General features: G+C 35.7%; 1 non-coding gene across 1 annotated transcript; it reads right to left on the bottom strand.

Moving 5' to 3' along the window:
• Positions 1 to 7,810: 7,810 nt before the first annotated feature.
• On the bottom strand, positions 7,811 to 7,973 carry LOC132232204 (U1 spliceosomal RNA). Its single transcript, XR_009452342.1, has one exon. It is a non-coding gene; the product is annotated as a U1 spliceosomal RNA (small nuclear RNA).
• Positions 7,974 to 11,061: the final 3,088 nt, after the last annotated feature.

Below are 11,061 nucleotides of genomic sequence, written 5' to 3'. Positions count from 1 at the left end.
TTGTGCTAATTAATACATTTTATCATCTTAGCTTACATATTGCTTAGAGATATAGGAAAAAATCCAGTCACCTACAATGACAATACCATCATTTTATTCTCCTACAGAGCTTAGAGCAATGCTTTAAACATATTTAGCAGTCAGGGAATATTTTTTTACTTAAATATAATTAGCATTTTCAAAGTGGAGTGTGGTAGACACAGAGATGTGCCACTGAGATCTAATATCAAGAAACAAAATGATGCCCAGATGCAGGGAGTGTGAATAGCAGCCAACCACTGGCTGTTAGCTTCTTTAGAGTTATCCTCAGCTGCAGAGATATACCTATTCTGAAGTCATATCTTCCAGGTTTATCCATGAGGAAATTTGGGATAGAAATTACTAGCTCTAGAGCTTCTTACTGAGTTGTCTGTGTCTTTGCTGAACCTACAAGAAGGTCTACTTTGCCCAAGCCTGCTGCCCCTTTCTTTATGAAGATGTTGCTTTCTAATGAATATGTCATACCTTGTTATGGGTAGGATATAGTGCATCTCTGAAAAATTCATATTTTGAATTTCTAAAGCAAATGTGATTATATTTGGAGATGGGATCTTTAAAATGATAATTAAGAATAATTGAGGTCATTGGGTAGTCTCTAAACCAGCATGATTTATAAAATGAGATTAGGACACAGACACGCACAGAGAAAAGACCATGTGAAGACATGGAAGATGGACAACAAGAAGAAATCAATTCTGTTGACACCATGATCTTGGATTTTTCACCTCTAGGTGAGATAATTTCTATTGTCTAAACTACCCAGTCTGTGGTACTTCTTATGGTAACCCAAGCAAAATTAATACACACCCTAAAATCCATCTCAGATGTTTTATTGAGTTCAACCTATGACAATTAAATGGGAAAGCTGAAAGACACAGCATTTACCAAGGATTTAAGGAAAATTCTGCTCAAAGAGACACCAGTATCATTGGATCACTGGTGTTTCTTCTTCATAACCAGGGCGGACAATAGGAGAAACTGCCATAAAACTTGACTGACTGAATATGATTGAGGCCTGCAAATTAAAAGCCGGTCTTAAGATTGAGTCCAGAGCTAGAGGGTCACAATTATCATACTGGGTGTAAAAGTCAGAATGACAGTGGTGGTGCCAGAGAGAGTGGTGATGCATGGACCCACATGACTTAGATTTATCAAACTGATCTAACTTCTGCCACTGCTGAATGCCCAGCCTACCAAAAACAGAGGCCACTCTGAGATCCACAACATAGTCCCATTCCTCAAGGACATAAACTGTCTACTTGTTGGCAAATTTACTACAATGGGATTATTCCAGTCTGTTAGAGTCAATAGTTTATTCTCACAGGCCCATAAACTTATTATGGCTATGGATTTGCTTTGTCTGCCCACAGAGATTCCATAAGCACCTGACAGCACTAGATCTCATGAAAAGCAATCATGGCGTACCAGGGCAACCACTGAACAGCAAGGGAGTTGCAGAAATGGACCAGTGACAATAGAATACACTGGTCTTATCATATAGAACCCCATCCAGAAGGTTCCTAATAGAACATCAGATCAATGTGCTAAGGACACAACTGAAGCTGGAGAGGAAATAAAGCCCAGTTATTTCAACCTGATGTGGGGAAATAATGAAGGCCCTTTTGCAAAGAAGTTGCCAGAACTTTATCACAGTCAATATTCTTCCTCTGCCTGGACTTGGTCCCTGCTTTCTTTCACAGGTGTTGATCACTGACAGATGTCTTCTAGCTAAAACTCTGCTGAGCCCTGCTTCCAGAAAGCATGCAGCGAACGCATTTAGGGAGTGTCCAAGAGGAGCATGTGGCACAGGAAAGTAGTATTAAAACTTTCACATACCTTTCAACTGAATTAGCTCTCTCTAGATAGATATGTTATTCGTTTCTTATTATGTTTATTAAGCATGTATAATATAGCTAATAAACTGTCCATATCAGAGTGTGTGTTCCTATACCTCACAGGACGAAGATAGTAAGGCACAGTGTTTAAGAAAGAGGCCTGTAGATTCAAAAGGCTTGTCTACAATTCTGAAAGTATTAACTTAATCTCTGTGTTTTTGTGATTTAAGGTAAGACAATCTTTCCGTGCCTTATTTCCCCATCTGAAAGAGGGAAAGTATCTATTTTATAAAATTGTAATTGAGGATTAAATTATTAGCAGACAAGTTGATATCTATCCTAAAGCAAACATTCAATACATTGCAACAATTGTTATTGCAAATCCCCTTTTAAATTGCAGGGCTCATGGTCCAACAAGCTTGGAGAATACTAAAAGATAATTAAATAATTTTTTTCCAAATATCTTCATGGTTAAAAATAAAAAAGAAGCAGTTTAAAAAGAAATCTATTTTCTAGATATATCATTTTATGAAAGATTAAAAACGACTTTCCATTTGAGGGACAATACATAATAGTTAATGTGATATCTTATCAAAGTCTAGTTTAGGTGCAAATTACAGCATTTATGTGTCTCTCCTGGAATTTTGTCAACATTGTGTTTGACATATAGTTGTCAAAAGATATCAACCAAATGACTGAATTAATGATCAATTTATGAGTAAATCAAAGTTAAACCCTATATTCCTATGGTAGCTCTCTCTTTTTTAAACTCAATTAAGGTGTCTAAATTGCCATTGAGTCAACTAAAACAAATATCAGGCATCATCATCGAGGATTTGGGGGCATATATATAATTTCCAAATGACCAAATTAAAAAGAATATGAGGGACCTACTAAATAAGATTTGAAATTGCTTCTTTCAAAGAGTTTGTCAGTTCATTCACACATACATACACATATACACACACATATACTCAGAAATAAAAATATACTCAGTTTCATTATTAACACACTTGATATATGTATGTTGGACATAAGTTTACATGTCTAATTTATTAAATAAATTGTCCTTTTCAGTATAGAATATGTATGAATTAACACAGGTGCTGTTTGTGATTAAAAAATATTCATGATTCTTGATTCCTTGTAAAATAAATATATCAAAATTGAATTTCAACCTCAAAGAATTTTTTAAATGTTACATTTTTATCTTTATAATATTTGGTGATTTTATTTTCCTCCTTATATCAATTTTATCACTGTTTAATTTAGATGTTACTGCAAAAAGCACTATTGGGAATGAGAGAAAATAAATTTTCCAGTGCTATATCATATAATCACCTGCATGGCTTATTCAGTGAAATGAAGGAAACATTTCAGACATGCCTCAAGTGCCCTTAAAGAACACCTTGGCCATTGAAGAACTCATTTGCAGTCACACGATGCAAACAGCAATGCCAATCTAAAGTGAAATAAATGTGTTAATGAAAATCATTCAAATCTTTTCTGTTTCTTCTTTCTTTGCTAATATGGCTGAGTATTAATTACACTTATCAGAAATTAATTTCTGGAGGATAGCTTATAGCCATATGAAAAGTTACAGACAACTAGGGTCAGAAATGCCTACATAAAATGTAATAGCTACAATTTATATTTTCAGGTTTTAGCTCATGCTCTGGCAGTGATTTCTCTTGCACTACACCATTTTATATCAGTGAAGTTAGCTTCAATTGTCAAAAATTAATGCATTTCAAAATTAATAGTTCCAACCTAATGTACTATCTTCTTCCCCAAAACAGATCCTACTCATGATTTTTTTTGTTTTAATCTCTGACAATCTCAAATAAATTCTGTTTAAGTAGCAGATATTATAGGCAAACTACTCTAATATCTTTTATTAAATATATTTTTATTGATTTCAGAGAGAAAGGCAGAGGGAAAGACAGATAGAAACATCAATGATGAGAGAGAATCATTGATCAGTTGCCTCCTACATATCCCCCATTGGGGGTTGAGATAGCAACCTGGGCATGTGCCCTGATCAGGAATAGAACCATGACCTCCTGGTTCATGTGTCAACACTCAATCACTGAGCCACAATGACTGGGCCACCCTAATATATTAAATGGCATGTGTGAAATGTGGATTTTGTGTCATCAATCCACAAAGTGGAAATAGTATCCATATATGTTTATATATGTATATATTTTACATATATTTACATGTATATAAAATTCATATATAGCATATGTATACATATGTGTATATATGTATGCACATATAAAATTTACTCGTTTACTATTTATACACTTTAAATATAAATATACAAATCTTTCTTATTTTGCTTTCTTCTTTCTATTATTTTCGTATACCCCAAACTTTCTTCAGTGTTCAATAAAATAAGGAGTCACTTAGCAGAAAGGCATAATAAGATTAATTTTCATTGAGCATACATAATATGCCAAGTTGATTCACCTTGTTATAGTATTAGGATCATTGGACTGATTTTTGTTTTTGAGTTTTTTAGGCAGTTCTATTTTTAAGGATTCATATTTCATGACTTATGTATATTTTTAGAATCCTACCCAAAAACAAAAAGGAAATTTACCAATTTTAAGTAGACTATAAGTCATTTTATCTTGCAACTTTCATTTGAGTCCATTAAATTCTATTTTGAATCTAAAATGAATTATAGAATCACGGTGATTTTATTTTCTCTCTATTTTGGATTTTTTTTCTATTTTATCATCCTAAGAATTGTTTCATCCTTACTCATGATTACACATTGATTATTTCCACCTAGGCTAAAAAAGAACAAGAACTAAGAAAACAAAAGAATGACAAAATCGCATAGAAGAATAATGCAACATAGAATAAATTGTCATTCTCTCCTTTTCTTATTGTACTGTCCAAACTATTGCATCATCTTTTAAGCAGGCATTTTAAAAGCCTGGAAAAAGCATCTTTGTAGTCTGTTTTCAGGTTAATTGATACAGTTGAGAATTAGAAGTTTTTATTTTTTAACCATAATGAAAAGAGAAGAAATTTGACTTTCTACTGTTATAAAACAAATTCAATTAGAAGATGAATGCAAAGATCAAGATGGCAGGGGATTGTAGGGGATTTTTTGTATTAATCAAATGCCACCCTGTGTCTTCAGATGATATATTAAATGAATTGTCATACCTAAGAAATGACCTCTCTGCCCGGCTGGTGTGGCTCGATGGTTGAGTGTTGACGTATGAACCAGGAGGTCATAGTTTGATTCTAGGTCAGGGCACATGCCTGGGTTACAGGCTTGATTACCAGTGTGGGGCATGCAGGAGGGAGCCAATCAAGGATTCTCTCTCCCTCTCCGTTCCTCTCTGAAATCAATAAAAATATATTTTTATAAGGAACTGACCTCTAAACAATATATTTATAAGAACAAAATGGAAATACAGTATTCTTCTTCACTTAGTCATTAAAAGGAAAGAACTTTGCACAGTAGTTTGGAATGAGAACCCAGATGATCCCATGTGTTAAAAGAATTAATGACACATTTGGTTCATCTCCAGTGATGTTTGTGCACACACACACACACACACACACATACACACACAATCACTGATTAAAAGTTTTACTATGTATAAAATATATTGATATTTAATAAAGTTGCTTTCAATCCTATGTCTTTATGCTTCTACCTATAAATTACATGCTCATGGAAATATCAGACTAGACTTTTGTCATTTAAAGTTAATATACATTATACACAATAAATATACAACTATCTATATATATTAAATAAATGTCATTTATTATTCTAAGAACATATTTTATAAAATGTTCATTTCCATTTTTTAAAATATTTGAATGGCCGTAACCGGTTTGGCTCAGTGAATAAAGCGTCGGCCTGCGGACTGAAAGGTCCCGGGTTCGGTTCCGGTCAAGGGCATGTACCTTGGTTACGGGCACATCCCCAGTGGGAGGTGTGCAGGAGGCAGCTGATTGATGTTTCTCTCTCATCGATGTTTTTAACTCTCTATCTTTCTCCCTTCCTCTCTGAAAAAAAATCAATAAAATATATTTTAAAAAAATAAAATATTTGAATAGAGGAAGATGCTAAATTTGCTAATATTTTATTAATTTATTTTATTATTTATTATTATTGTGTGGTGGCATTTATTTGAAATTACAAATAAAAAAGGAAGATGTTTTGATGATAAGTGTTCTTTACTAGATTGATGGGTATATTTAGATTCATTTTTTAAAATATCCGTGATAAAATCCACTTTAAACTACTGTTTGTTTTATTTCATAAAAATGCTATGCAAATTTTTAAAGGCTGTTTTGTAAAAGTTTTGATTGCTCAAGAAAATATTTTGTAAAACTCTGTTTATATTTTAAAGAATAAATGCCTTATAAATCACATATATAGATAAATGTCAGAGTTAGGACTGTCCTGATTCTAACAGCATTCCTAGTATTACTGTTCAAAATCAAGAAATGACTTGCATTCATATCTAAATTCATCTCTATGTATTTTAAGCGTGCTAATAAATAGGTGAATATGTCAATTAATATGAAAACGTATCTGCCGTACTTTATAATTTTTTAAAAAATTATTGACTTACTAAAGGAATATCTGGTGATGATGCAACTGATGATAGCTAGCATTTATGATTTACTGTATACTAAGTACTTTTTATGTGCATAGTTTATGCAGTATAAGTTTCACAGCATTATACAAGTATTGATGAGGGATGCATTTCCATATTAAATAGCGTGGTCAGGGTAGGCTCCTTAGAAGAGGCAAGATGTGGGCAAAGAATATAAGAAAATGGTGTAATCCTAGTGAATCCTCAAGATAAAAATATTATAGAAATGTAGGCATAGAAAACAGAGTAGGAACACAGTCCCTGAGGTAGATGTGTGCCTTCCTGCATGATATGTTTGAAGAAGAAAAAGGAAGCCCATGTAATGAGAACAGAAACAGTACAGAGGAGGAGAGCAATGGCCAAGGAGATCAGAAAGGCATTAGGGGCAAATTGTGAGGCCCATTGGCAGCAGCATGATAAAACATTCCAGTTGCCCATACCAATTTATTTTTGTGTCTAGTGTTCTGTTGTAATTACTGTAACTCCTTCTTTCACTCTCTAATCTGGTTTCCATCATAAATTCTGTGGTTACCCTAATGATAGACACTATAGATATCGTGGCTTTTATACTAAATGTAAAGAGTAGCCATGCAGAGTTTTAAGTAGAAGAGTGATGTAATCTGATTTATGTTTTAAAAGATTCAATTTGGCAGCTACATTTTAGGGGTTTATTTATCGTGGGTATTAGGGAGAACTCATAGAAAGCTAGAATGCAAATGCAGGTTAGAGGTGATGGTGGTTCAGGCTAGAATGGTAGAAGTAGAGATGGAAAAAAAGTACTTAGAACTTAATATAAAGTAGAAGTTTGCATGATTGTATGGCCTAAGAAACTAAAAGGGAGAATGAATATTCCATAAACTCAAATAGTGAAGGCTGCAGGTAGATAAGATTACTTGTGAGAAGATTCAGAATTTATACATGGACATGTTAAATTTAAAAATTATAATACCCTGTTTGTGGGCTGGATCCCAACTAGGGGGTGTGCAGGAGGCAGCCGATCAATGATTCTCTTTCATCATTGATGTTTCTTTCTCTCTCTACCTCTCTCTTTCTCTCTGAGATCAATAAAAATATATTTTAAAAAATTCTAAGAGAAAACAAGATGATGATAAATGTATCTTGTAAGTATAAGAATTTAAGTATGGAAATTTATTTTAAAATATGGATTAGAGATATAAATTTGAGAGTTGTCAGTGTACAGGTGGTGTTTCAGCCACAAGGATGGATGAGATCACCAAGGACTATGTCTTAGGCCTGTTCCCTTTTGTTTTGTTTTGTTTTGTTTTGGTTTTTTGCCATGGGAGAGTGCAGACACAGTCCTATGCTACCACAAATTATGCAGACGAGTTTCCCACTTTTAGGGAAATCACAGGGGTCAGCACATCAGGATGCAATGGATAAGCCCAGCCCTGGGAAAACCATCTTCCTGATTATGGTATCTCCCCTGTCATGTAAGTATAGGTCTGTTAAATTTTAAAAGTCAAAAAGAGGAGAAAGCAACAGAGGCCAAGGAGCAATTCCAGTGAAGTGGAAGAAAAGCAAGAGAGTATTCAGTCCTGGAAGTCCAGTGGAAAAAAAGTATAGAAAGTAGAAAAGAGCTTGGTCAGTTGCTTCTGATAAATCAAATAAATTCAGGATGCAAATAGACGACTAAATTTAGGAAACTATATATTACTAGAGGCCCAGTGCACAAAAATTTGTGCACTCGGGGGGCAGGGGGGTCTCTCAACTCGGCCTATGCTCTCTTGCAGTCTGGGACCCCTCGGGGGATGACCACCTGCTGGCTTAGGCCCGCTCCCCGGGGGGTTGGGCCTAAGACGGCAGTCAGACATCCCTCTGGAAGCCTGGGAGCACTCAGGGGATGCCCAGTTGCCAGCAGGGAGCAGGCCTAAGCTGCAGTCGGACATCCTTAGCACTGCTGAGGAGGTGGGAAAGGCTCCCGCCACCACCACTGTGCTAGCAGCCATTAGCCTGGCTTGTGGCTGAGCAGAGCTCCCCCTATGGGAGTGCACTAACAATCGGGGGCAGCTCCTGCATTGAGTGTCTGCCCCTGGTGGTCAGAGTGTGTCATAGTGACCAGTCATTCCCAGTCTTTCTGCTGTTAGGGTCAATTTGCATATTACCTTTTTACTATATAGGATAGAGGCCTGGTGCACAGGTGGGGGCTGGCTGGTTTGCCCTGAAGGGTGTCCTGGATCAGGGTGTGGGTCCTGCTGGGGTGCCTGGCCAGCCTGAGTGAGAGGCTAATGGCTGTTTTCAGGTTGGCCACAGCCCCTTCAGGGTGGGGGTCCATACTGGGGTTCCTGGCCAGTCTGGGTGAGGGGCTGATGGCTGTTTTCATGCTGGTCACGCCCACGGGATGGAAGCAGGTATCTGGGATTTATTTAATTTCTATAAGTGAAACTTTGTAGCCTTGAGCGGAGGTCAGGGCCGGCAGGGCATGCGGAAAGCTTGACTTCCTCCATCACCAGGGGCAACCCAAGCCTCCTGCTCGCTCCAGCTCCATTTCCGCCTCCATCTTTGTGATGGAGTGAGGGAATGACTGAGTGAGGGAGTGATGCTTAATTTGCATATTACTCTTTTATTAGATAAGATTGGTGGCACTGAGGAAATCAGATTTACTGTAGATAAAGAGCCTGATTGGAAAGGAATTAAGAGAAAATGAAGGGATAGAACCTGGAGACCTCAAATCCATCATCAGAAAAAATAAAGCAGAGGAATTAAGAGAAATCTCAATAGTCCATCAAGAACCAGATTGCAGTGAAATGGTTCAAACAATTTATTTACATTTTTTCCTCATTTCCATAAGTTTTTAGATATGTAACATTAAAAAATACAGAAACTTCTCTAAACTTAAATTTATAGTAAACTGTATGTACTATTATTATCCAACTCAATGTGTTGATAGTTAGTAGTGTTCAATAGAATGAGGTAGTGTTCAACAGTTTGTTAGAATGAAGTCCTCTATTGAAAATAAAACACAGTAAGTTCTCAAATGCAATCATTTCTGATTTAATTTGTACTATTGCTACTACTAGTACTACAACTACTACTACATTCTTCAATTGCTATTCAGTTTTTACTTAACACAGGAATGGTAAGTATAGCCTTGACCCTTCTTCCTCCTTATATTTTTATACTCTTATCATTCTTTCTTTTAAAATATGCTTTTATTGATTTCAGAGAAAAGAATGGAAAGAAAGAGCAGAATAGAAACATCAATGATGAGAATCATTGATTGACTACTTCCTGCACACCCCCACACTGGGATTGAGCCTGCAGCCTAGGCATTGTGACCTGATGGGGAATCCAATAATGATCTCCTGGTTCATGGGTTGATGCTCAACCACTGAGCCACACCAGCCAGTCTATACTTCTCTCAGTCTTTATCCTGATACCATCTTGCCAACATCTCTTTCTCTGAAACCAAAAACACATATACAAAGCAAACAAACTTCTGGCTTAATCATTGGAAGGCACTAGGTATTCTTACATTCTTCTTCAAAGTATAGTCATAATAAGGCATTACCTTTGTTAATAATATCTCATATCTCATATTCAACTCTCTGCCAAAGTGAGGCTGAAGCAGAAGGCAAATGTAAAAGGGGTAGATTAATTAGTTATGTTTCCAATGTTACATACTTTCCTAATTCAAGGGCTTTGCACATGCTGCATGCTCCTATTTATAATATCTACCTCTTTCTTTGCTTCACTAATCCTTACTTCTTTCACTGCAGGTTGCAGGTTCCATGCTTACAAACTGGAAAGCAAATTGTCCCTACCCCACATAAATATTTCAGGTGTATAAAACATGTAGTTTTTTAAACATGGTAGTGGTGAGTATGGGGAAGAGATACATTCAAATATTTTGTACCAAGTGTCCATCCTCCCAATTTGATTGATTGATTGATTTTTTTGGTTAGACACTTCGCAAGGTATTCTGGCATTACCATTTTTAGACATAAGAGTGTCCAAAACTGTAGATAAATTTTAATAAGAGTGTTTTGACCCTAACTGGAGATATATGCCTCAGAGCAAGATTTCAAATGCTCAGGAGAATAAAAGACTTGCAGCTTATTTTATACATTTGAAATTAAGCAGAGAACATAAGGAATATTACATGGAGTGGAAAAAAGGAAGGCAGGGATTGCATTACAGAATAGTTAACAAGATTATGCACTTTGGGGGGGGTTGATTACAGATTATCTCAATGTGTCTACAGTGACAAGACAACTAAGTTGATGGAATCCTGTAATAGAAAAAGGACATTAGAAAGAAAAAAAAAAACTAAGTAAATATGAATAAAATATGTTCTTATGTTCTTCAGTTAATTCTGACAAATGTGCCAGGCAGGCTAATGTAAGGTATAAATCATAGGGAAAACCAGCTGTGGGAATATATAAACTCTCTGTACTATACTGACAACTTTTCTGTAAGTTTAAATCTATTCTAAAATTCTTAAGTTTATTACAGAAATTTAAAAATAAGGTAGTTTAAAAGAACACATTGGCCAACCTGAAAGAGCACCCTGTAAACAAAGCTGGATC

This window comes from Myotis daubentonii, chromosome 3 (assembly GCF_963259705.1).
Source record: "Myotis daubentonii chromosome 3, mMyoDau2.1, whole genome shotgun sequence".
NCBI classification, from domain to species: Eukaryota; Metazoa; Chordata; class Mammalia; order Chiroptera; family Vespertilionidae; genus Myotis; species Myotis daubentonii.
Note: the sequence above shows the minus strand (reverse complement) of the source record. Positions and strands in the feature narration are given on the sequence as shown.